This window comes from Micropterus salmoides, unplaced genomic scaffold (genome assembly GCF_014851395.1).
Source record: "Micropterus salmoides isolate LMB-PRFRI ecotype aquatic unplaced genomic scaffold, ASM1485139v1 Ms_hic_scaffold_19, whole genome shotgun sequence".
NCBI lineage: Eukaryota > Metazoa > Chordata > Actinopteri > Centrarchiformes > Centrarchidae > Micropterus > Micropterus salmoides.
Window position 1 is genome coordinate 25,197,454 of NW_024041039.1, and position 24,154 is coordinate 25,221,607.

General features: G+C 40.0%; 1 long non-coding RNA gene across 1 annotated transcript; it reads left to right on the forward strand.

Annotated features, from left to right (window-relative positions):
• The first annotated feature begins 19,216 nt into the window (after positions 1-19,216).
• On the forward strand, positions 19,217-20,431 carry LOC119910563. Its single transcript, XR_005445646.1, has 2 exons — positions 19,217-19,792; positions 20,112-20,431. It is a non-coding gene; the product is annotated as an uncharacterized LOC119910563 (long non-coding RNA).
• Positions 20,432-24,154: the final 3,723 nt, after the last annotated feature.

Genomic DNA, 24,154 nt, shown 5'->3' on the forward strand with positions numbered 1-24,154 from the left:
CATCTGGAATGTAAACAGGACTGTTCTGTATAATAATTACTTGCTTAACAATTCATTGATGAAGAGAACATTTAAAGAAAACATTACTCATAACGCAAAGTAACATGGCTTTTAACATTAACCGAGATGATGCCATGCCAGCAAAGGCCAGCTTTGCAAATGCTGCAGTTCACAACTTTTTGGCTGAATGAAATGCTCCCACACTTTGGAGGTTTTAGGTTGTGAAGGTGTTAATACCATCGCTGATGTTGCTTTACTAACTTTACCGATCACTTCACTCCAGTAAGCTGACAGGGTCGCTAACTTATTAAATTTGTTGGCCACTAATGATTTTTGTCAACTAAGTCAATTATTTCATTGCACCCCTACTCCCAGTCCATACACAATCACCCAGACAGTGCCAACTATGGTCAAGTGATGACAGGTAAGCAAACTCCCAGACTACAGGATGAGATTTAAGCTTGGGGGGAAAGTAATGGAACTTGAGCCAAGGGGTGTAGTTGTTTTTTGTCAAAACAAATGAAGAAGTTATTAATTGAGGAATGAAATAAAGTTTGCAGATTACCTTGATTTCAGTCCAATAAAAAAAAAAATCTCCCATACATAACCACCATCTCTCATTTAGAATTGAAAAAGTTTAACTTCTAGAGTTACACTATGACATGCTAAATGGGCTTAGCAAAATAGCTCTACACAGTCATTGCGTGGTCTCACATCCGGCCCCCTGCTGTGTTGCCATCAGCGCCTGCCTCTCTTTTGTTTCCACTCATCAGCTGTCAGGAGAAAACCAGAGGGAAACAGATTCAGGATGGAGGAGACAAGTGAAACTGAGTGCAGTCTGTTCAAGCTAAAGATATCTCTGCATCAGTCTCCCCCTCCCTCTCACTGTCACTTTTACTTTCTATCTCTGTCTCTGTTTGTGAATATATATATTTTATTTAAAGGGCAATGTTCTGGCATGAAGACCAGCAGTACATGTGTTGATATTGGGATGGATCACCTCATGTCTGCTATTCATTAATGTCCCTAATGTCGCTAAACACAATCTAAAGTATTTTAGTGTTTTAAATACAATATGAAATATTGTGCTAATGCTAGTGCTTAAAGTGCTCTGCGACTGTGTGTGTGACTTTTCCACTATTGCCAACACAAAAAACATTAATGATGCCATCGCTTTCTTTCTTTTTCAGTTCTTCAACTGCCATTTCAGTTTTTCCAATACTTAAGTTTGTACTTGTAATTAAGCTGTACTTTGTGTTTAGCGCTATGCATATTACATGGATTAGATGGATATTACCTGCTTAGCGTCTGTACGTTAGTTATTACTTGCATGTTAGCATGCTGATGTGAGCATTTAGCAAGTACATTCTCCCAGACCTGCTAGCATGGCAGAAGGAAGATACTTTTATTGTCACATACACATACATGTTGTGAAATTCGTTTTCATTCTCCTTCAGTGAGCAGTGGGCAGCCGCTGTGCAGCGCCCAGGGACCAACTCCAGGTTTTTATCAGTGCCGGAGCCGGAGCACACCCACATGGGGGAAAACATGCAAACTCCACACAGAAAGGCCGGGATGACCGGGGTTTGAACCTGCAAACTTCTTGCTGTGAGGCCACAGTGCTATCCACCCAGATCCATGTGATTGGCAAAGGGCAAAAAAGCAGGAAAATAGAGCACCCGACACCCCGTTTAAACTGGCGGCGGCTCTATGGAAGGTAAAGCAGGACCCATGACAATAAGTTATTTAATGGATGTGTTGCAGTGGGAATCAAAGACAAGGGTCTAATCCACTGCGCTATCGCAACCTCTCCATAATAATTATTATTTTGTATTCATTTTTACCAACAGCTAAATGTGCAACATTAAACATAAAATAATTGAGGCTATAACTACTGTATTAACTACTACTGTAATTACTAACTTTCAAATAAGTTCAGTTGAAGTTAATAGATGATTTTTAATGAATAAAAGACAGCAACAATGGTTGTTGCCTGTTTAAGACCTGGAACTGACAGTTAAAGAAACACTTATATTCTTCAGGAAACTCAAACAGCTGATCAGTCTCTATCTGTTGATAAACTTAATGTGTCTCAATCAAACTTAAAATGTCAAACTTAAAAAGTTTGACATTTCAACTCTGGCAGCGGTTGGGCATGTGCGTGAGACGAGAACAACCGCGACAGTTTAACGGGATCGCGCCAGTTACACAGAAGACGTTGCCACGGTTACCTCGCGGAGCGCTTGTTTGCCTGTCTGTTGATTAGGAGCGTGGAGCGACCCCTGTGAAAAGGCCTTATATAGCCTAAACCTTGTCAAAACCATTCACAAGAAATTAATTAATAACCTTTGACATAAGGACGACTTAAAAAGCAACCATTCACACAGCAAAGTATATAGGCTACATGAGTGATCAATGGACAACAAAGTCAAAGTAAACATTAGACATAGCCTCTAACAAGCAATAATCAAAACTTTCCCAATTTATCTGATCCTTATTGTCAACTCAGTGTTGGGCAAGTTACTCAGAAATAATATTACCTACTAGTTACTTAGCATAGGCTATAGACCTACTCCTTAAATAGGTAATATTAGCTACTCTACTTAGGTCCACTACTGGATGATAGCCTATTGTAACGCCACTCTCTCCTGTGTTGCTTTAGCTAATGCTTCAATTAGGCTATATAAGTATAAATGCTGAACTGTTCGCGGTTGAAAACTTTTTGCTGGTCGCACAAAGTTTATAACGGACGACAATGTTCTTTGCATCTTAGACTGTGACACAGTAATGACAATAACGTTACTTACAGCTGTCGAAAATACCTCTTTCTCCCTGTTCTCCAGTTGTCCTTTAGCTTCTTGGCTAACAGCTGACTTTAACAACATAAGGTCCAGTGCCGCTGAGCACATTCACGTCAGGGATGCATTTAATAGCGCACCGTTACTTGGATTAGTAACTGTAATAATACAACTGTTTTGGAAATAGTAATCCGTTACATCACTCTTTACTGGGAAAAGTAATTTTGCATTAGGTCTATTACTGCCCAACACGTTACGTACCACTGATGCGCGAGAGCACCTGTGGTACACACTGCACAGGTGTGGAATTGGCAGCTGAGCGTAAACGAACATCCTTGATACTTAGAAAGGAAGAAAACTTTACACACGTCAACAAAAGGTCCTTTCCATTTCACTAGGCCAGGTCCTGTACCCTGTACCCCCCCACCCCCCCCCCACCCTTCTTTTTTTATTTATTACATCTGCATGATTCACGTGCATGACATTTTCAGGTCGGAAAATCCAGATTTCGGAAAAATCACATCCCTGATACACAAAAGGAAAAGGAAAAAAAAATCATCTTCCCATCCAACTTTGCATAGTATATTCCATAAAATGTCAAGCTAATACTAGGGCTGGACCCGAATATTCGACTGTTGGGTACACATTCGATTTTCAATTATGAGATTCGATTATTGAGGTTTTTTTCGCCGCATGACCTTCGCCGACTGCAGTGAACATAACACTCCAGTTCACATCAAAGGGAAAACGAAGTATCAAACTGTAGGCTGGAAACAAACAGAAACACAATGAACGCATTAATTAAAATCAAAAGTGAATTTTGCATAATAACGTGTTAGATTTAGTTCTGCTACCAGAAACACCGCTCATCCCGTGCGCTCTCCACCCTGCCCCCGTCCGGCTAAACTATTCCCGGATTCAGACTCTCTGCTACGGTTCCCCCTGCTCTGGGGAGGAGAGGAGCTTCAATTAATCGCTCTTAAAGGGCTAGGCTACCATGCAATTCCGCAGAGAGTTTGTTGATAAGCAAACTCATGAGAATGCTTTGCCATGGTAACCAGTCCTACTCTGCTGAAATATAGCAGCGTCTGCTGTCCGAGAGCATGTTAGCCTCAATAACAGGGCATGTTTTAGCAGCACTGTAGAAGGTGTGACAACAAGCCTGTCAATATTTAAATATGTATTGAAGCAAAATACTTTTCTAAGCCTAAATCTAAGACACAGAGTCTAGTTTATTTATCGGTAGGATTATCGAGAGGAACTTCAATAGTTACAATTAGTGAACAAACGTCATCAAACGAACAATATGTGTAAGCACACAAACGCAGCAGCCAAAACACAACAGAGTAAAAAACTAGCGAGTTATTTGAAATAGTTTGTAGAAAAATACAGTGACAGATAAGAGTTTGGAAGCACAGGAGCGACTGTTTATCTCCAGAGCCGAAGTCAAAGCTAACTTTGGGGCTAACCTCCTTCACTCTTTATTCAACAGTTAGTAGTGACACACAGGAGCTCCTCTTTAGGCCTGAGAAGCTGCAGTCTTTATTCACCGGCCTCTGTAACTTCTACTGTACATTTACTACTGAACAAGCCTTACTACTGACCCGTTTCTCTCTATTCACACACACGCTCCGTCTACTTCTCCTCTACACACATACTGACTGCTGCTGCAAAGCTAACAGAGCTAACCAGCTGGGATCATCACAAACATGACAACTGTAGCGAACAACAGTGTGGATTTGTGCATTTTATATTAAATAAATTTGGACTACTCAAATATTATTCCCCTCTCCCTGAGAGAAGGAGGGGGGTTGAGATCAACTTTCAACAGACAGCTGAAGAGACAACAACAGAAGGGGGGTGGAAAGGTCGCTTTCCCTAAGTGCTATTGCTGAGGCAGTTGATCGTAAAACTGGCTACTTGGCAACAGCCGAGCTAAGCCTCTCGGTGCCCGACTGTTAAACTGACAAAAGGGACATTAGCCAGCGATTAGCATTTCCCTGACCAGCCTATCAGAACTCTCAGGGGGCAGGAAACCCTAAACTGCCCCCCCCCCCCCCCCTTGCTCTGTGTTTAATTACCTCTCATCAAAGGAATACTCCTTCTCACCCAAGTGTGATAAAATCCAGGACACCAAGGACTGCCCTGAACTGTATGTAAAGAAAGACTGCAGTCTCCAAAGACTCAAAGCATTACCTGTTTAATTAAATAATCTTTTAGTTACTTGATTACGTTTGCCTCTATTTGAGTAGTTATGTTACCATGTTGTTACTATCTGTTGTTGATATTATTGCTGAAAAGAATCTAAATAAGTTACTTTTGCAGTGTTTTAATTTTCAGCAAGATTAAGGACACTCCTTCATTTTATGTGTAACCAACGCTTGTTCACAATAACTTCTCACACAATTTACCTTTAGAAATGATGATAAATGTCATACTATACGCTATTAGTTGCAAGCTTGAATTTAAGGCCAAATAACTAAATTTCCCAGTTCCTAAGGAAAGATTGTTTTTGGATAAATCTAAGCTTTCCTCATGTAACCTGAGCTCCCCCAAGTGGACAAAATAAGTATTACATACCATCGTCAGAAATGTATGATGTAAAATTTTAATTTTGCCACTGAAATAATTATCGCCCAGTAAGTTGCTCCCTAGAAAGTCTCCTGTCTCCCCTCTTAACTCCTAACCTAAATGCTGAAAGTGGGTGTGAATTTTGGCCGTGTTCTTTGTTATGAAATGAAATGCTTTGTGCAACTTGTTTTGGTTGCCGCGCCCATTATTCATTGATGTTCAGTACAGAGCTGTAGTGAGCTGAGCTTTGAGGGTCCAACAGAGCTAATGTTAAACTGAATGAATTACTGTAACGTTACCATTTGATGATTGCTGCGACAACGGTTTGCTAACGGCGTTAGCCTGAAGCTAACAGCTGTTGGGTCCGAGGACCAGAGAGGAAGCTGCTTCTTCTTCTTAATGCTTCTGTATTAAATCGACTTCAGCGTCACTAGTGGCAGAAGTGAGCAATTGAATCGAGTGAATTAAACCAGACTCTTGTGATCAATTTTTGTTAACTTGATTGAGACACATAAACCATTGTGGTGACTCTCAGGTTAAATTAATAAGGAGTGTTACTCCTTGAGTGTAGGATAGAGCACAGGCTCTCTTTTTTCCTTGAATACCTGCTACTTTTAAAGATCTATTGGGTGTTAACAAGGTACTGAGCCAAATTTGTACCCTAACCTAGGATTACACTGAGTAGTTCTATTAATTTTGATGCAATCTTCTATTCAAAGATTTGCTTATCTAATTTTTGATCCAACTGTATTTGAATGAAAAGCTTTATTCTCATTACTGCTGCAATATCCCTGATTTTGACTTTTTCATTTTGAAGCCTTTTCTGTAGTGCTATTTTTTATCCTTGCAGGAATAAGAAATACAGAATAATAACATCTTGATTGGAATTTTGTTAACCTTTTGTTGTTTGGACTGACTGGAATTCTGAAACCCACATTAAGCGTGATGAATTGAATTGATTGCTTTCTAACTTCACTTTCTTTAATCCCTACTTTGTAAATGTAATTTGGACTCTGATTTTTTTTATAGCAATATGAATTTTGATAACTTGATAATTACCAAAGGGTAATTAAGACTTTCAGTTTAATCATTTTTGATTTTTATCTTGAATTTGATCCACTTCAATCAACTTGGGATTTTTGATAATTTAACTTTGAACTTTGAGTTTATTCTCATTGCCTTTGAACTTTGATTTTAGAAATTTAATTATTTTTAATCTCAAATTAAAATTTTTCCCAATTTTGAACTTTGATTTTAAATTTTAATTATTGTAATCTCAAACAATATTTTTTTTCTCAACTTTGACTTTGATCTATAAGGACTTTGATCTTTGATTGTCAAGCTAGTTGTAACATGAACTTTGATTTGATCTATAGCAGTTAACTTTGATCCCAAGTGTGATTTAATTTCATTTTTCCTATTTTTGCTTTTCATCCTAAATTAGATTTTATTTCAGTTTGGTCATTTAAGTCTGACTTGAAAGTCAGCTTTCTCCAACCTGACATTCCCTTTTTTTTCCTCAACTAGTAACACTAGCTGAAACCCTGCTTAACTAACTAGCTCAGGTCTGCTGTACCGGCTAATACCTGTAGTCCACTTCTGATTTTATTAAAGCAAATTGTATAACTGAGAGTCCATAGATTTGATTTTGATCCTTCTTTTCTTCAGATTCCAATCTTCCAAATTAACTTAAAGGAACATATCAACAGCTCCAGGAAGCTATAAAAGCAACACCCATTTTTATATATTTTTTATTTTAATGCATATCCTCTGAGTTGACACACTTGTTTGTTGTCTGATTTGGACTCACACCAAAGTCCTTAACCAAACTTCCTGAGTACCTGCCTTTGAAGATGGCAGACCCACGCTTAGTGGCAGCCAGTGGGGGTGACCCACTGGAAAACTTTTGCCCCATCTTGGCACACATGACCGAGAATTTGGTACCTGGATACTCAAGCCAAATACAAGGCACCGATGCGGTGGACCTTGAAAAAATTTTTGCAGAGCTGGTAACAACTGCTCTAGCCACTTCCTCAAATGACAAAGCCTTGTCCCAGATGCTAGGAAAGCTAGCTATTGTAATGTCTGCCCAATCTAAGCATACGCACCAGCTTGAACAGCAGCTTGAAAACACCAGGCAGTCACTAAGTGAAGCCAAAGAACAATTCACTAACCTACAAGCTCCTCGCCACCTCCCAGAGGAGGGTGGAGTCGATGAGGAGAAAACTGAGCTGCAGGAAAAGACCAATCAGCTTGAACACTCACTCTTTCAGCAAGAACAGGAGTTAGAGTGGACTAAAAGTGAACTTAAAGACACAACTGAAACCCTTGACCAATCAGAAACCCTCCTTAAACAAGCAAAGGGGGAAATTAAAGAGCTAAAATTACAAGTCAAGGTTCATAGCAAACTTAGAGAAGTTGACCAAAAACACATACGAAGACAGTTAGAGGATAGGGACAGAGTAACCCAATCCCCGCTACAGCAGGAAAGCAAGGAGGAGGAGTTGGCTGATACCAGAAGAGAGTTCCAGCTCTCATGTGAGACAGCCCAACATACTCCCTCCTACAAAACACTCCCACCAGAGAGAGACAAGGCTGGCTCCCCTTTGCCAGCCTCAGGAGGATGGTCTCCACGACCACTCCCACAACTGATCCCACAGGATCATATGACAGAGCGACAGGTAAATAGCCCTCCACCTACTCAGGTGAAGACGGCTTACTCCCCTCGGCTGCATCCGCCGCCAACTGCTGACCATGACTTAAGCCCCTCTGACAGGGACTTAGACAAAAAATCGCTCGCCACATAACACGCTTCGAGCCTAAGGCTACAGGCTCAAATGAGACCAGTATCTATCTAAAAGATATTGAATACTACTTGCAGAAATTCCCTGCTGCCACCACTGACGACAAGATTTACCTGATCAAGGTGACATCTAGTCGAGAGGTCAGCAGCTTTATTGAACGCCAGCCCAGGTATGTCAGACAAGATTATGACTCACTCTGCCAGGCACTGGTAGAGGAATCTTCTGACTTGACAGCACAATCAGGTCTAACAGCTGCACTTGCTGTTAAGCAAGGGAGGCCAGAACCTCCTCAGCAGTACTACAACCGACTCAGACAAGCGTACTTTGGTACCAAAAATGAGCCAGATATGGAGGAAGAGTTAAACTTCACATATCTTTTTATCCAAAACCTCCACCCCACTACCAGTCATCATCTGGGTGTGGCAGCTTGCCCACGCACCCAAACCAGTTGACAGCTACGTGAGTTAGCTACAAAAGGATTTGAAAAGCAGAGACTCACCATGACGAGGCATCCTGAGCCCCATGGTGTCCTCACTCTCAGCATCAATTCCCTACAGGTGAAGCCAAAATGAGTTCCTGGTCTTGAAACACCTACGTCAACCTGCATCACCTCCCAGAATTACAGACCAAGCCAGAAGCAGAGGTGCAGCCTGCCTCAGCAAAATGAGCATGGTCGACGTCACTCAGAGCCATCTTGGTATGACAAGAGCCAAAATCACCTGAGGCCTGAAACCCATCGGCCTAGGTACACGCCCCCAACCCGCCTCTTTCATCAGAAATAGTGATGGCACGGAAGGTGAGTCTGACACACCCACTTTTAGTAAGTAAGAAATTAAGGCCCTCAGCGCCTGCTCCAAACCCCATATTAAAATTCATAGGTAGTTTAGAAATTCTACACAACAGACAGATAAAGTAATACAGAACCTGTCGTTTATGTAGAACAGCAAAGCTAATGTTAGGTCTTCCCCTCGCCTGGTCATGTAACTTGTCTCACAATTCCTCAGACCTTTCCCTCTGTGGCTGTTTCTCAGCTAAAGTACGGTAATGAGTCCAGTATGTTTGAATGTACCGCTGTTTGTTTACATTCTCTCTCCCACTGCTTCGAGCACGCCACTGCCTCCTGCTGCTCGCGCCGAGCAGCTTTGTTGGTGCTCAATTTACAGACCCAGGGACGGATTTTTTGTCAGAGCACACGAAAAACAGAGAGCTATGTACCCATGAGGAAATATTTGCCGAATTTAACAAAAAGTGTATTGGATAAGAATCGCAAAGTACACCCTTTAAATTACATTTGGGCCAGCCCTAGCTACTGCATGTTGCCCTCTAAACACAGATACAATGAGATGTTATATTTCTGAGAAAACATTTTGGATGCCAGCAGTTATCAAACACAGAAGTAGAATACCAGTCTTATGCCAGTCCCAGAAGCTAAAGCACTCACACACTTTTCACTCCCCATGTTCCCTCCTCATTTCTTGTTCCTTGTTATAGAAAGAGGTCCAATTTAAATTGAAGTGTAAGAAAAAGATAAAAATGAAATGAAATGTTTTTTCTCCTATTTTAAACCGTGCAAGGCATGCAGGCTTGTACCCGTTAGACCAGATGAACTCATTACTGAAATCAGCAGGTTGTTAAAATGCCTGCAGACAGCTTTTAAGCAGATTCCATACAAAGGAAAACGCAGCGACATTATATTATCATCAGGAAGCTTTGGCAAAGGAAAATAAGTTTTCTTTTGCATGTGATCCATCTTCTTTTCCTTACGTAAGTCTGAGTTTGGGAAAGAGCTGGGTCACTATCTAAGAAACTGTTGTTGATACTGTGAGTTTAGTGGTATAATTGAGACAGGGTTCAGGGAACATTCAGGGTCTATTAGAGTTCCAGGGGCTCTATCCCAAAATCAAGAATACTTTAATTTAGTGGTAATTTATTCAGTGGTCATTATAACTGTATCCCATGGTATAACATGTATACTATAGATAGTTACATATTTTATTACAAATCAGCAACACAGCTCTCCCATATGGGATCCCTGAGCTCTGCAGTTTTGATGTATGTTTAGAGGTCAGTGACATAAAAAAGTTTGAGAATATGAAGTTTTGAGTAGTAATTTCGAACCAAGACAGTATAATAAGGCTAATAAATTTGGCAAGCTGTGTCCAAAAGTGACCCATAGTCAGCGATTCAATTCACTTTAAAAACACTGCCATGGTCTGTAACAGACCATTTGATAAAACCCTCCCACCATACAATAATTGTCCAATCATAGCGTAGCAAACCTAATTGGCATGTTGCATAAAATGGTGCATCCAAAGCCTTTAACTAGCTACGGTGTCATGTGGGACAGAAAAATCCCCAGTCAAGACCGGAACATCCAGTGGGAGTCAAAATGCTATTATATTAGAGTTTCGAGAATAACATAATTTTAGCTGAAATCATTATCCTTATCCTCAAAGCCTTTTCCTTGGTAAAAGTGAAACTGCAAGCTATTTAAAAATACACACACAAGAAAGCATAAATCTAACCTGCTTGTCCATAATAACATATAACATTTTAACTCTAAACTGTACCATAATACTAGGGCTCATTAGTACCACACAATACAAAAACAATGCTTCTTCTTAAGTAACTTTAGGTAGGAATGTTGATTTTCACACGCTTCACAGATCTTATCGAAAAGTCATATTTATTTATGTATTGGTTTGATTAGACAGCCCTGATTATATGAAGTAAACATGAAGTACTTCCATTAAAGTACAATTTAAATCCGACATGTGTTTAGCTTATCTAGCAGTCACTTACTCACAATGCTGTCAGGCTCTAGAGTTAGAAGCGGTCGGATTGACTTTCTCTGACAGTTGGCATTTTTCAGAATGTCATCTGTGACAGATGATTTGCTCCCCCTCTCTTGTCTCTGCAGTAAAGACGTCAGGAGACGCTTTGGACTCATTTTCACTCGCTGGAATTTATTTCCTTGGGGGCAGCAAAACATTTTACATAGATCATTCAAAAATGGTTTTAAAGAATCTTGCTAGCCTAGCAACAATAAGGTTATGAACAATCCATAATGCAGCACGCTCCATAGGATACATTGTTTCCATTCAAACTGAATATCTGACGTTGTGAATAATGCCTCTTCCTCAAATATAACACCACCCGCATTTTGTCAAACGTAATTTCGAGAAAAACAAATAGTCCTATATTCCAGTATGGTATTTTTAGATTGCCGTCTCAGCAATGCTTTTTCTCCATACGCACGTGTGTAGTCATCTACCCCGTCAGTCTTTTAGCACAATGATGAGCTCATGAATGCAAATTCATATTGAAAACCCGTTAACAGAGTTGGCTTTTTACAACGAGTTAGCTGGGAACATCAATCTATATGTCAGCTTGAGACTGTGAGTTGTTATTTTAGTTTTAAATTAAGGCTTTTTTTTTGTTGGTAAACCTGCCACAGTTAGTGTTGTAAACCTCTGATGTACCATGCAAGATTTATGGGCATAGCATCATAAACTAAGGGAGGGGCAGAGCTCAGCAAAGTGTCAGTTTCACCTTTTAAACCTATCATTTAGATACATTTGGACAGGTGTGATTTTATTACGTGGGGACTAGCTGTAGTCAAGAGGGAACATCTGTTATTGATGACACTTCACTGGTTTAAATGCCACTTAGCAGCATTCTTTACACTCTTCTGCTTTTAGAGAAGAGGAATAGAGCAAGAAGAAAATTAAACAGCAGCCTATTTCAAAATCAAAGCTGATATTTAAATGGCAGACTGTTTCAAAACCAATCTGCGTCTCCTCCCCTCAATCAGCCTCAATTAGAGATTAAAAGGACTGCGTGGGTATAAAGCCCACAGGAAAGATAAAAGGAAGGAAAGGAAAAGAGTAGAATGAAGTGAGAAAGAAAGTAATTAAATAAGGAAGGAAGGAAGGAAGGAAGAAAACAAAAATAAAGTTATTACTGAGGGAGGATGGATTCCTGACCATCCAGTTTAATTTGAAGGCTATAATCAATGTGTGACTACTAGCCTGGTTTGTACATTGTTCCTTAGAGACACGAAAACTCCCTCCATCATAGTCAATAAGTCTGTTTGTGTGTGTGTGTGTGTGTGTGTGTGTGTGTGTGTGTGTGTGTGTGTGTGTGTGTGTGAATCGTATGTTAATATGGCTGCCTAGAAAGTTCAGTCTTTCTCATGTCACCATAAATGCTAACCATTGTGAATGCATCTGTGTGCAGCACAACTGAAATTGGTTGTTTGGTCGGGTGCAGCCCGAGACAAGGGATTCAGTGCATTTTGGGCTCAGATTATACTGTAATTATTCCATCAGGTATGATCGGCTGAAACCTCTCTGCCACAGTGAAACTCACCAAGTAGTTTTACATCCACATCCACCTAGGCAACACAATGTGTGTCTACTTTCTGAGACTTTAAGGTGCACATGTGTTTGTAATTCAGGAATGATTTTTATTGTATTCTTTGGACACATGAATGAATCAGACTGTGCTAACATTTCAGTGGTGGAAAAATTATCTTTTTAATATCATTGCTGGCCTAAGATGCTAACAGAAACAAATAAGATAATGATGATGTATACTGTACATCAAACGCAAATGTTGTCAACCAGGAACACTTAATATTGTGGATTCCCCTGGATAATAAGATAACAAAAAAGAGTCAGAACAAGAAAGTGTCCGTCTACACAGAGCGTTGCCACACACCCATGAATCATCACTTCATTTGAATTTGATCTCACTCTGTTCTCTCTGCAGCCTCGAAGAGTTATCCAAGATGTTGCGGTTTTCCGTCCAAAAGACCAAATAGGCACCATGCGTGTTGCATCTACCTCTACTGTCCCGGATGCCAGTCACTAACATGTGTGATTGCAATCAGTCTTCAGCTGTGTTGTCTGCCCCCAATGTAATGTAATAGCTGTGAGCTTGGAGTCTGACAGATAACATGATGCCTCAACAATCCCACTCATGTCAAGCTTTTATCCATAACTAACAGTCTCACAAATCCATCCCATCCTCCACCCACACTACTTCCTCTTCCAACAATCAAGGAATTAATCATGTTAGGATGTAATTCATCATCTTTGTTTGATTGCTGTTCTTTCACGTTCAGCGACTTTTAACTTCAATTACTCTTTCACTCCGTCACTCTTACTCCCCTTCGCCTCTGAAGATCCTCTTTAGATCTGATGCTACCTTCAGGTGTGGTAAGAACACATGATCGACTAAACAAAATGCTAAATATGAGTCCAAATGTGTGTTAATCAAGCATGTTAATGATGTTGTATGTGTGTATGGGCACCATTGTGCGAGTGAGTGTTGGACAAAACAAGCAGTTTGCCACAGGCTCAATATAACAGGAGGGAAGTGTACACTAATAGGGCACGTGATGTATTCAACAAATAATTGCAGGACAGAGGGCTCTATTAAACAGCCGTGTCAATAACAAGGCATTACAAACTTTCGGCTTTACTGCTGTGTTGCTGCTGTTGAGTCTGGTACTGGTGTATAGATATTTAAACAAAATATTATCAAGCAACAGAACTGCGTTCTTCAAAAATGAGCAAGGATTGTATTTCACAAGACGTTTCATTATCAAGAGGTAGATGTTTTAGTTTGAAAAAGATACCACCAAGGCACTTAACAACACTTTAGAGGTCGGAGGTTTTACTTTTGACTCTGCACTGTTTGGGGCTTCCTGACCCCAAATTTGGGCACCGATCAGGAGGCGGCACTAAATCCAAGCGGGAAAGAAATGCAACAGCTCATTTCTAATGCAACAAACACAATAATTAGCGACAGCTGATATGACCTGGTCCCGGCAACTTTTTTTAATTGGTGAAAGCAATTGTCAGCAAAAAATACGAAGCTGCTACTTGAATGATTTGTACACTGCTAATAAGAAATAAAGAGCAGAAATATATTTCATAATAGATCTAAGTAAATATACCATATTTTGAACTTCAAACTCTATTTTGAGCTCAAACTATCAAATGTTCACTTATATGCAGTGAAACTACACTGTGGAGGTTAGCCGTTGTAAAGGAGAGCCGCTTTGCAACAGCAAGCTGAGGTGGAGAAAACACAGAAGAGAACAGTAAAGTAAGGATCGAAATTTGACCGGATCCTTATGAGCCTCAAATACTGGGATAGGGGATAAGCTGCTGTTCTTTGTGAATAGGACCTAGAACTGCATTTTCAACAACATATACCGGGCAAAAGAATGAAGGCAAACAAAGGTTTGTACTCAGAAAACAAACTGTGCAAGAAGATATGATAAATGACGTGCTTAACGTAACACACACGAGGCCAGAGACTTTCTATCTGTATTTGTGAACACAATATATGGACCGGCTGGTTTGAAGCTGAGCTATAACTGGCAGAACCACAAGGTCACCAGGGACACAGGTGCTGATCTGAAACTGATGTTTTAAAAATAATGTGAAAAAAACAAAACACCATTACATGTCCCTTAACTGTAGTCACCTAACAGACAGCGCATGAAAATGACAACACTAGTCACCATATCAATTTTGTGTATCTAAACATGCAAATTTGTACAACATAGTAACAAACAAACCAAGATCATCCAGGTCCTTACAAATTCAAATTATGAGAAGCTCCAGGTTATGGGTTGGTAAGTTACTGTGTGGAAAAGGCCTATCTGCAGTTTGTAGATGGTATTACCAGTCCAGTGTGCACTGCTCCAAACACACTTAGCTAAGTGTGATGAATGTAAATCAGCACCTCCAAGTCTGAGACAAGGGTTCTCCTGGAGAAAAAAAAAGGTGCATTACTTGATCAGGATGAAGGGGAAGCAGTTGACCCATTCAGAGCTCAGGCTCAGGAGACTTTATGAGCGATTGTTAAAGACATTGGAAGCTTGACCACCAGTTAGGAGCATTTGCTGCAGCACTGCAAGCTTTGTAATTATCTGTGGTTATGAATTGAAGTGCAAAGGAAAGCTCTCACTTTACCTGTCAGTCTCTGTTCAAGCCCTCACCTATGGAGATTTTAAAAAAGTTCAGCGATTCATTACATTTACTCACTTAGCTGACACTTTTATCCAAAGCGACTTACAATTCATATATAAGTCAGAGGTCGCACGCCTCTGGAGCAACTAGGGGTTAAGTGTGTAGTTCAGGGACACATTGGTGGGTATCGCAGTGGGAAATGAACACGGAGTTCCCACACCAAATGTCTTATCCACTGCTCCATCACCACCCCAGTTGATTCAGTTGAGTTCAGTCCGTGGGGGACTTGGCTTGGGAACCAGAGGGTGCAGTGCTGCAGCAGATGCTCCTAACTGTTGGTCAAGCTTGCAGTTCGAGTCCAGCACAGACCACTGCTGAAGGTGATGCTTCAGCTGCTCCTTATTAGAATGGGTAAAATGCAGAGAATACTGTGTATAATTGTATGTAACAATAAAGTTGATTATTATTACAATTTGTTTTTGATGGTATTGGGGACTACTAACATCTCTTTATCAGCAGCCTTTAGTGACTATTTCTCCCAAATTTCCAACAGGACAAACACGCAAAAGTTGTGTAAAGGATGTGTTTACTTTTAGTTCAGAAAATTCTAAAGTACACTATTTGCTTTTTCGCTTCAGCTGTATCTCCCTCTGTGGATCCTCTCTAAACTCTAGCTGGGTAGTTCTCATCCTTGATAAGAAGAAAGAAAAATATAGTTGAAGGGTTGTTTCTGTCTCTGGTGCCGTGATAACAGGCTGCCCTAGATACAGCTCGACAGACCAGTTATCCCTAGAAACCAGCTCGGCTGATGTCAGATTGGTGAGAACATCACATAGAATATAACTAGGTAGTTGTCACATAATTGTTTAGAAAGACACACACAATTCTGTGACTGCACTTGGACTCTGTGGTACAATGTTGCCCTCAACTGCTGTGGGAAATACTGTAATTACTAGCTCATTCATATGAACAACTGATTGTACTGTCACTTGCGTTCTGTATGTCCTGACATCATATCATGTTAGGACAGACAGTATGCCCGATGATTATCAAGTACATAACAAGTGCATGAATATAATATATATAATATATGCCATTGATGCTTCATGGTTAAATGGGCTTATTATTATGTTCAGACATTCATATTCATCAATAGGAATTGATTAACTGCCAACTTCCAAGCCATCCTACAATTTAATACTTATCGCTTAAGGTTTTTTTCTACTAAGAGCTTGGGATATAATTTATACTTTTATCTCAAACTAACATTAACCTTGTGTGTTTCATTAGAGTCTACTGATGAGTTAACCAATTTATACACACATACAGACACTGTCAATTATAAATCATTAGCAAATACAAACAGACACACACACACATACACACAGAATATTGATCAAGAGAGCAATTGTGATTCATTTCATATCAAACTGGGCTGAAGAAATGACTATAGCCGATTTACAATGACTATGCATGTGAATCTTTTATCAGTCTATGCTAGTGATTATTACAGGAACATCATAACTTTCATTTAGACCAATTATTCCTGTACATGATGGATGGATGTTATTGATTTGATTCAATAAAAATACACTTAATGTTAGGTTCACGGACATCACATATCAGTTTGCAGAAAATACTTCTATTGCAAAATGCAACAGCACACAGCATGTTTGCTGTGCTATGAGGGGTTTTGTATTACATTTTATATTATGTCAGGTTACTAACCTGATAAAAATCAATTTCATGAGTTTGCTCAGTTTGGCATATGTGTCATCCCTGGAACAGCACACTGCCAGTGCAAATAACTGTGTTAATGTCTCAGTGCTGGGTGCTGTTGTAATTCCCCAGATGACTGCAGTTGACTCAGGCACCTTTTCCTCACCTAAATAGTTCCTCACAACGAAAACGTGTAGCAAAACGTCTGTTTTTGCCATGTATTTCACTGCGCTGTGGTAAGACAGAAAGGCAAGAAGCTTAGGATCTAGTTAGCAGCTGTCAGAAAAGTGCTTAATATAAAAGGCTGCCAAATTAAATGACTAGCATGTACAGATATACTTTGTCAAAATGGCTTACCCTCTTGTGGAAGTTATGTGGGATCATTCCCTACAAGTATCATAACTTTTCACAGATTTTGTGAAAATTAATACTAAATCTCACCTATAAATACATTTTTTATTTATACACAACCACACTGTAAGAAGCAAGATAGAAATGGAAGAGTAAATAGACAAAAGTGTGTGTGTTTTTAGCACTGTGGCCTCTCAGCAAGAAGGTCGTGGGTTCAAACCCCGGTTGCCCCGGCTTCCTCCCACCGTCCAAAGACATGCGGACTAGGTTGATTGGTGACCCTAAATTGTCCTTAGGTGTGAGTGGGACTGGTTGTTTGTCTATGTGCCCCTGTAATGGGCTGGTGACCTGTCTAGGGTGCACCCCGCCTTTCGCCCGAAGTCAGCTGGGATTGGCTCCATCCCCCCGCGACCTTGTACGCAGGATAAGCGGTTGACGATGGATGGATGGATGGATGGATGGATGGTGTGTGTTTATGTGTGCTTGGCAAACACACAGACAGAGGAGCATACAGACAGGAGGAGAACAAATGGAAAGATGCAGAGAGAGAGAGAGAATGCTCCGAGCTTACTCATACAGGAAGAAGTCACAAGGTTAAAATACACACACGTACACTAATCACACTAATGAGGATCCGTGTTAATTAAGGCAGGTAATTCATCAGGGTTTTTCAGAGTCTAAAAATCTGTTTGGACTGCTAATTCAATTGCACAGACACACAGGGTTTCCCATTCAAGCTATGAGCACGGTCCCATTAAAGGGGTAGTGTTTGCAGCAGATGACCGATCGCAAACAAGGAAAAGTCTACTGGCAGCAGAGCGCCATATTTATAACAAAGAGCAAACATTGGACAAATATGAAGAAGAAAATTTTATAATCCAGGCTAGAGTCCTATAATATCACTGTCCCATCATCAGGGCACAAGTAAATATGACTATAATTACATTTGTGGATTCCATTAATGGGTGTGTTGCTTAGATTGCCTATATAACATATGAGCATTAAAGTATTGTATAAAACAGTATGTGGGATCTTCTACAAATGGTTACTCCATTTTCCAAGAGAACTGATTGGTCAGTCAGCGGTGCTTTTATAGCGTTGATCTCTTATCTCAAACACAACCTGCTCTGGAGCAGGTTAGCCATTCAGCATAAGTTACCATGGTGATGTAGCCTGGTAAGAAGTGAACCACTGTTGCAGGACTGGAAACCTAGGGTTAAACCTGATATTACCTCACTAACCCCAAATCCTACTGTTTAGTACAGACCCCAGGTATAGAGTCACAAATGTTCAAAACAGAATCTACAGGACTTTACTTAGCAAACATTATGGTCTTCTAATGTGATATCCCTAAATCCATAGACTGAAGTTTTTGTTTGAATGTTTGTAATAAAAACGATGCTTTAATTTGTCTGTCGCATGAGCCTGTTGAAAACAACACTTCATCTCAAGTTACACCTTCCGCTTTGGAGGTTTAATTTTATCCTTCATTTAGACATGAGTTCTGTAGCTCCTTTCATTCATGAAGTTGGTATGATTTTCATCTCATCTGGTTAAAATGTGATTTTGTCCAATACTGGTTCATCACCAACCTTGTGGTGGCAGCCTGGCTGACGGTGAGTGTCATGTTTATTTCTCCTTATTTTGTGATTCTGTTTTCCCTTTGCCCTGCGATAGACTGGCGACCTGTCCATGGTGTACCCCGCCTTTCACCCAATGTCACCTGGGATTGGCTCCAACCCCCGCCACCCTGTACACAGGATAAGCGGCTGACGATGGATGGATGTTTTCCCCTGGTGTTTTGTTTTCTTGTACTCTGCCTGCCTCCCTGTGTCTCCTCCCCTGCATGTGCTCTCTCTCTCTCTCTCCCTCCGCTCCTGAGCCCAGCCAACGACCCGCACCTGCACCTCGTCAGCCACCTCCTCTGCCTGCCACACCTGCCAGCAATCAACCTCATCTCCCACAGTACTTCTACCCCGGTTCTCCAGTCAACCCCTGCTTGATCGTCGTTGCTCCAAACCCGGTTCCACTTCACCACTCAAGCACTTGCGTATTCTGCGTCGTCACTGTTTCCTTGTACTTTGTTTTCCCTGCGTCTAACCCTGTCTGTCTGTCTCCCCTCCAGGTTCACTCGCCTCCATCCTCCATTCCGTCAGCTTTATACCAACGATGGATCAAAATGTAATGTGAAAGGAGTCACTCATAGTAACAAACCCACAGAATTACCACCCGACTGCAGTGTTTAAACCATGTCTGAACAAACCCGTTTAAAAAGGCATTTTAATCTAAAACCAGTTAAAAGTGGCTAGTCCTGGAATTTTACAAAGGGTTAAAATCTAGGAACTGGGGTCTGTGTCTAACATAGTACTTGCAAAGGATTGATAAATTTATTCAAGTAAATTAAAATTGTTAATATTACATGTTTTACTATGAATCTATTTACTATTAAAATTATAGTGTGCTATTTATTTATATATTTGTAACAGGATACTATAACATGAAACAGATGTGTTGCATGAAGGGTTTCTAGCCAAGGCTAATTTGGGATCCCTGTCCCCAGGTAGGCTCCTTCACTTAAAAAAGATCACCACAGCACATAATAGTGACATTCCTTACATGATCGCACAACAACCACATCACATTACAATCATTCACAAGTGTTGCATATGTGCATGTGCATATGTTTATAGGTGCGCGTATCCACGTGCATGCGTGCGCATAGTCTTTATGAATATGTTTATCTATGTGTATCTGTTACTCCATCTGTGCGTGCACATGTGCATGGTCAGTGGTAAATGATCGCAGGTTTGTTTTTGTTTTCAGCCAGTGGTTCACCTTTTCATTAAATGTTTTCAAATCACTTTGTGTTTTTATTTCAGTTGGTAGGGCATTCCAAAAATGTATCCCTTTTACCGAGAAAGATGACTGACCGAAAGTGGTTTTGCGCTGTGCGACCCTGCAGTTGCCACAAAGTACAGCCGGGGCGCGATGGTTCACACATTTAAAAATCAACTTCATAAAAGAAACTGTCAAAACTGAGCAACTCAGAATTATACAGTTGTGCCATTTCATTTGTTTTTGATCCATTATTTTCAGTGATTGTTTGTGTAGTGATGTAATGAGTTTGACTAAAAATATATCCCTTCTACTTGAATGAGACTTGTAAAAAAGTGCCTTAGCTCCACTGTTTGGAATGCATTTGGAAGAAGGTACCCTTAATTAATAATTAGCATGCTGAGTTGCTGACCCAGTTTGTGTGTGCATTTCTACATGGATATACAAACAATGGCCTGTATAAAAGTATCTGGTTGGTGTACTTTAACATATTTTGTAATCTTCATATAATCCATAATCCATAATATTGCAATAAATATTCTAAATCATAATTTCCCTGTATCTATTGAATATATGACTTCATTATACTTTTACAAAAATCTCTATTAACCATATATAAAAAAAATTAAGGTGGGACCTACTCAAATATTTTAGCATAATTTGTTTTTAATTGGTTTATCCCCTGTAGCTTTTATTGCAGTTTATTTTGCTAACCCGGTGTTGGCCCTCACAGTCTGGTAGAACAAGGAGGGCCTTCTGACATCCTACAGGCCTGACCCCAGCCTGTTGAATTCCCAAAGGCCTGAATTGGGGTTATTTCAAACAAAGAACAGTAAAAAAGGCGCCAAAGCCCATTTCACACCTAGGTGCGAAATAGTGACTCAGACCTACAAGCAGAGCCACTATTGGCTGCATTTGTAATCTTGAAGGTCGCCCCGGTAACGCAGCCGGCGCGCCCCCCTCAGATATAAGAAGAATTAGAAAAATAAGAATTGTCGTTCCACAGCTGCATATGCAGTGATAGGAGACGCAACTTTCACAGCGCTGAACTTTCTTTGTTCCTGAAGTCAGACTTCACTCGGCGGACGATCTGTACTCTGTTTGTTTTCTTTCTACCTCTGTTATTTTTTTCAAATTTTGGATCCCTAAGGAAACTGTTATACACAAGATAACGTTTAAGACGGATAAACTCCATGCTTAACTGAGAGAAGATTACCCTTGTGTTCTACATTCTCAACCTAAGTAGACTTCACTGATTCCTGTTGCTTCTGCCGAAGACTACTACCGGCATCGTCAGAAACGAGCCGAGAGAAAACTCCACAGGATTTCCTAAAAGGTCTGACGCATCTACTTGCTACCAAAGCAAAACGTAAGAGGATTTAGTATGTGTGGGCAGCAGATTCTATAACTTTGTGATTGTAACTTACTTGTACAAGCTTCATGTGGTGAATTTCTGTAAATTTAAATGTAATTTAGGGGTTTCAATATTATTTGTGTGAACAGATGAGTGATCTGTGTGTAAATGTGTAATTTGTAAATATAAAACACAAAATGAAGATTTGTAAACTCACAAAAATATTTTGCAAATATAAAACAGATCTGTAAATACACAAATTCCACAAATAATAAAAATATCTGTGAATATATTTAATAGTTTACAAATAAATGAACCACATTTGTGAATATCTTCCTAACATTTGCAACTTTCAAATAGGCATTTGTGAGTCCAGTTTTAATTTACAAATTGTTGAAAAGTATTTGTGAATATCTTCCAGACATTTGTCACTTTCAAACAGGCATTTGTGAGTCCCGCCTGTATTTGTTGATCTCAGTTCTTCACACACGGAGTTTTGAAACCAACTTTCCGCCAATGGAAAGAAAATCGACTTGTGTCATTCGGAGACACGGAGACCATGTGATGATGCCTGCTGACGCCCGCTGATGACGTCATTTCCACATTAGATTTTCCGCCATCTTGATTCCAAAATCAGCTGGCCTCTAGCCCATTCTGAACCAGATCTGCAACCACCCACGTGGTCGGATCCACGCCTCTCTTAGTCTCTCCTCCTCCTTTGTCTCTCATTCACACACACGCACACACCTACACACATGCTTGCTGGTTTGTTGTATGCTTTGTATGATTTGTTTTATTGGCTTTATTTCATTTTGCTTAGAATAGTTAATAGTGATTTACTTACTAAAGTTGTTGATCATTGATCTATGCTTGAGTTGAATAAATCCTATTATAATTTTAAGAAGTCGTTGCCTGTGATTATATGTGTATAATGTTGTAGTAAGAGTTGGTTACCACGGCCAGTGTACGGATTCACCCGTCTCTGTGTGCCATCTATACGTGGACAAACCCTCTTTTAGACTGATCATATTTGGTTATTGGTCCCTGATTCCAGGGTGGTACCCCATATTTACAAATTATAATTAATAATTTGGAATATTAATAGTTTTATTTGATATTCAACTAATAACCAAACCTGACCATATGTTAATATGTAAAAGGCACATTTTGCACTCTATTGACAGATATCACAGTCATGAAAACACTATATATTTTGGTTTAGGCATAGGAAACATTCACATTCTAATAACATTGTAAATGTTCAGCAACTTCTCTATTAAACACAAATGAGTGATTCAATAACTGCCTTTTATATTTATAGTAGTGAACCACTCTCCTATAGTATTTTGTTGAATGTGCTTCACAAGCAGTTCTTCAGAAAGCTCTGACAACAAAATACAGCTTGTGGCCTTTTCCCAAAAATGAACCTAAATCCCATCATCCCCACTTTCCCACTTCCATTCCATGACACGGAGGCCCTGAACTTTGAAAGCACTCTACTGAAGAGGATCTTCCACTTTGGAAATACACCTGTAGCTCTCGGTATCAACAACCTAGCAGGGGTCCGTGAGCCGTCAAACAGCAATAGCTCTCACTGTAATCAGATGCGATACATCTGCAGACTCTCCTTTTCTCCCCGACAGTCTGAAAAACCCACATCCAACACATACAGTATACAGTGAGAAATACCAGTGCAGAAAACACTCTCCAGGGGGCGAGTATTGAGGCGGGGGAGCTAAGAGCAGAGCTAAGAAAGAGTGTGTGTGAAGAAAAAAAAAAGAGATTAATGTAAAATGCTGGGAGGGATGTTGATTCAAAGCAGAGAGAATCCACTGTGTGGCTTTGCATGGCGAAGTGTTACCCAGTGGTAAACTCACAGTTGTCACATTGGCTTTATGCATATGCTTTCAGAACCTAAAAACAGAAAACACCAAACTGATGTTTTATTGTAAACAGTTGCATTATTGAACATTATTGTATTTATACATAAAATGAAACCTTTATCATAAAACGTGCATGCCAACTCGCTACAAAACAGGCAAGCTGTCATGGACACATATACTGTATGTACACACACTTAGGCACACTTCATGCTACACTACACAATGTTCCAGTGACAAAAAGGGACATTTGAGAAGCTACTGGAGGCCACGTTGTCATCACTGATACATCATTTTTTTGTATGTGTGTGTGTGTGTGTGTGTGTGTGTGTGTGTGTGTGTGCTATGGGATCTGCATTAAGTCGGGTGAATCAGCACATGAAGACATACAGAACATAAGTAACATAATATAATTGTATATTCAGGATCAAAGTGTGGTCAATAGTCAGGAGATTAAAGATCAAACACACTTACATAAATACATATAGCATACACACGTACTAATAAATTATTAATGTGACTATGCTGTGTTTGCATTTTTTTTTTTTTGCTTTTACCCTAAGTAGGGGCGAGCAATACAGCCCATTCTCATCCCAGGGCATACCATGTTCATTTAGTAAATTATGGTCCCATTTAGATGAAAATAGACCATAAAGCAGAGTATGCTTTAGGGAGGAATTATTTATGATTGACAAGTCGTTACCATGGCAACCTGTCAATCAGGCTAGAGTGAATTGTAACCACAGCACTGTGTAAATTTAACCACGCCTATTAGGAGTTGGCTGTTCACTTTCTCTGGTGAGTACATTTAGTTTTAAGCCTGTTGCTTGCTAGACAAAATTGTCAGCCCTGT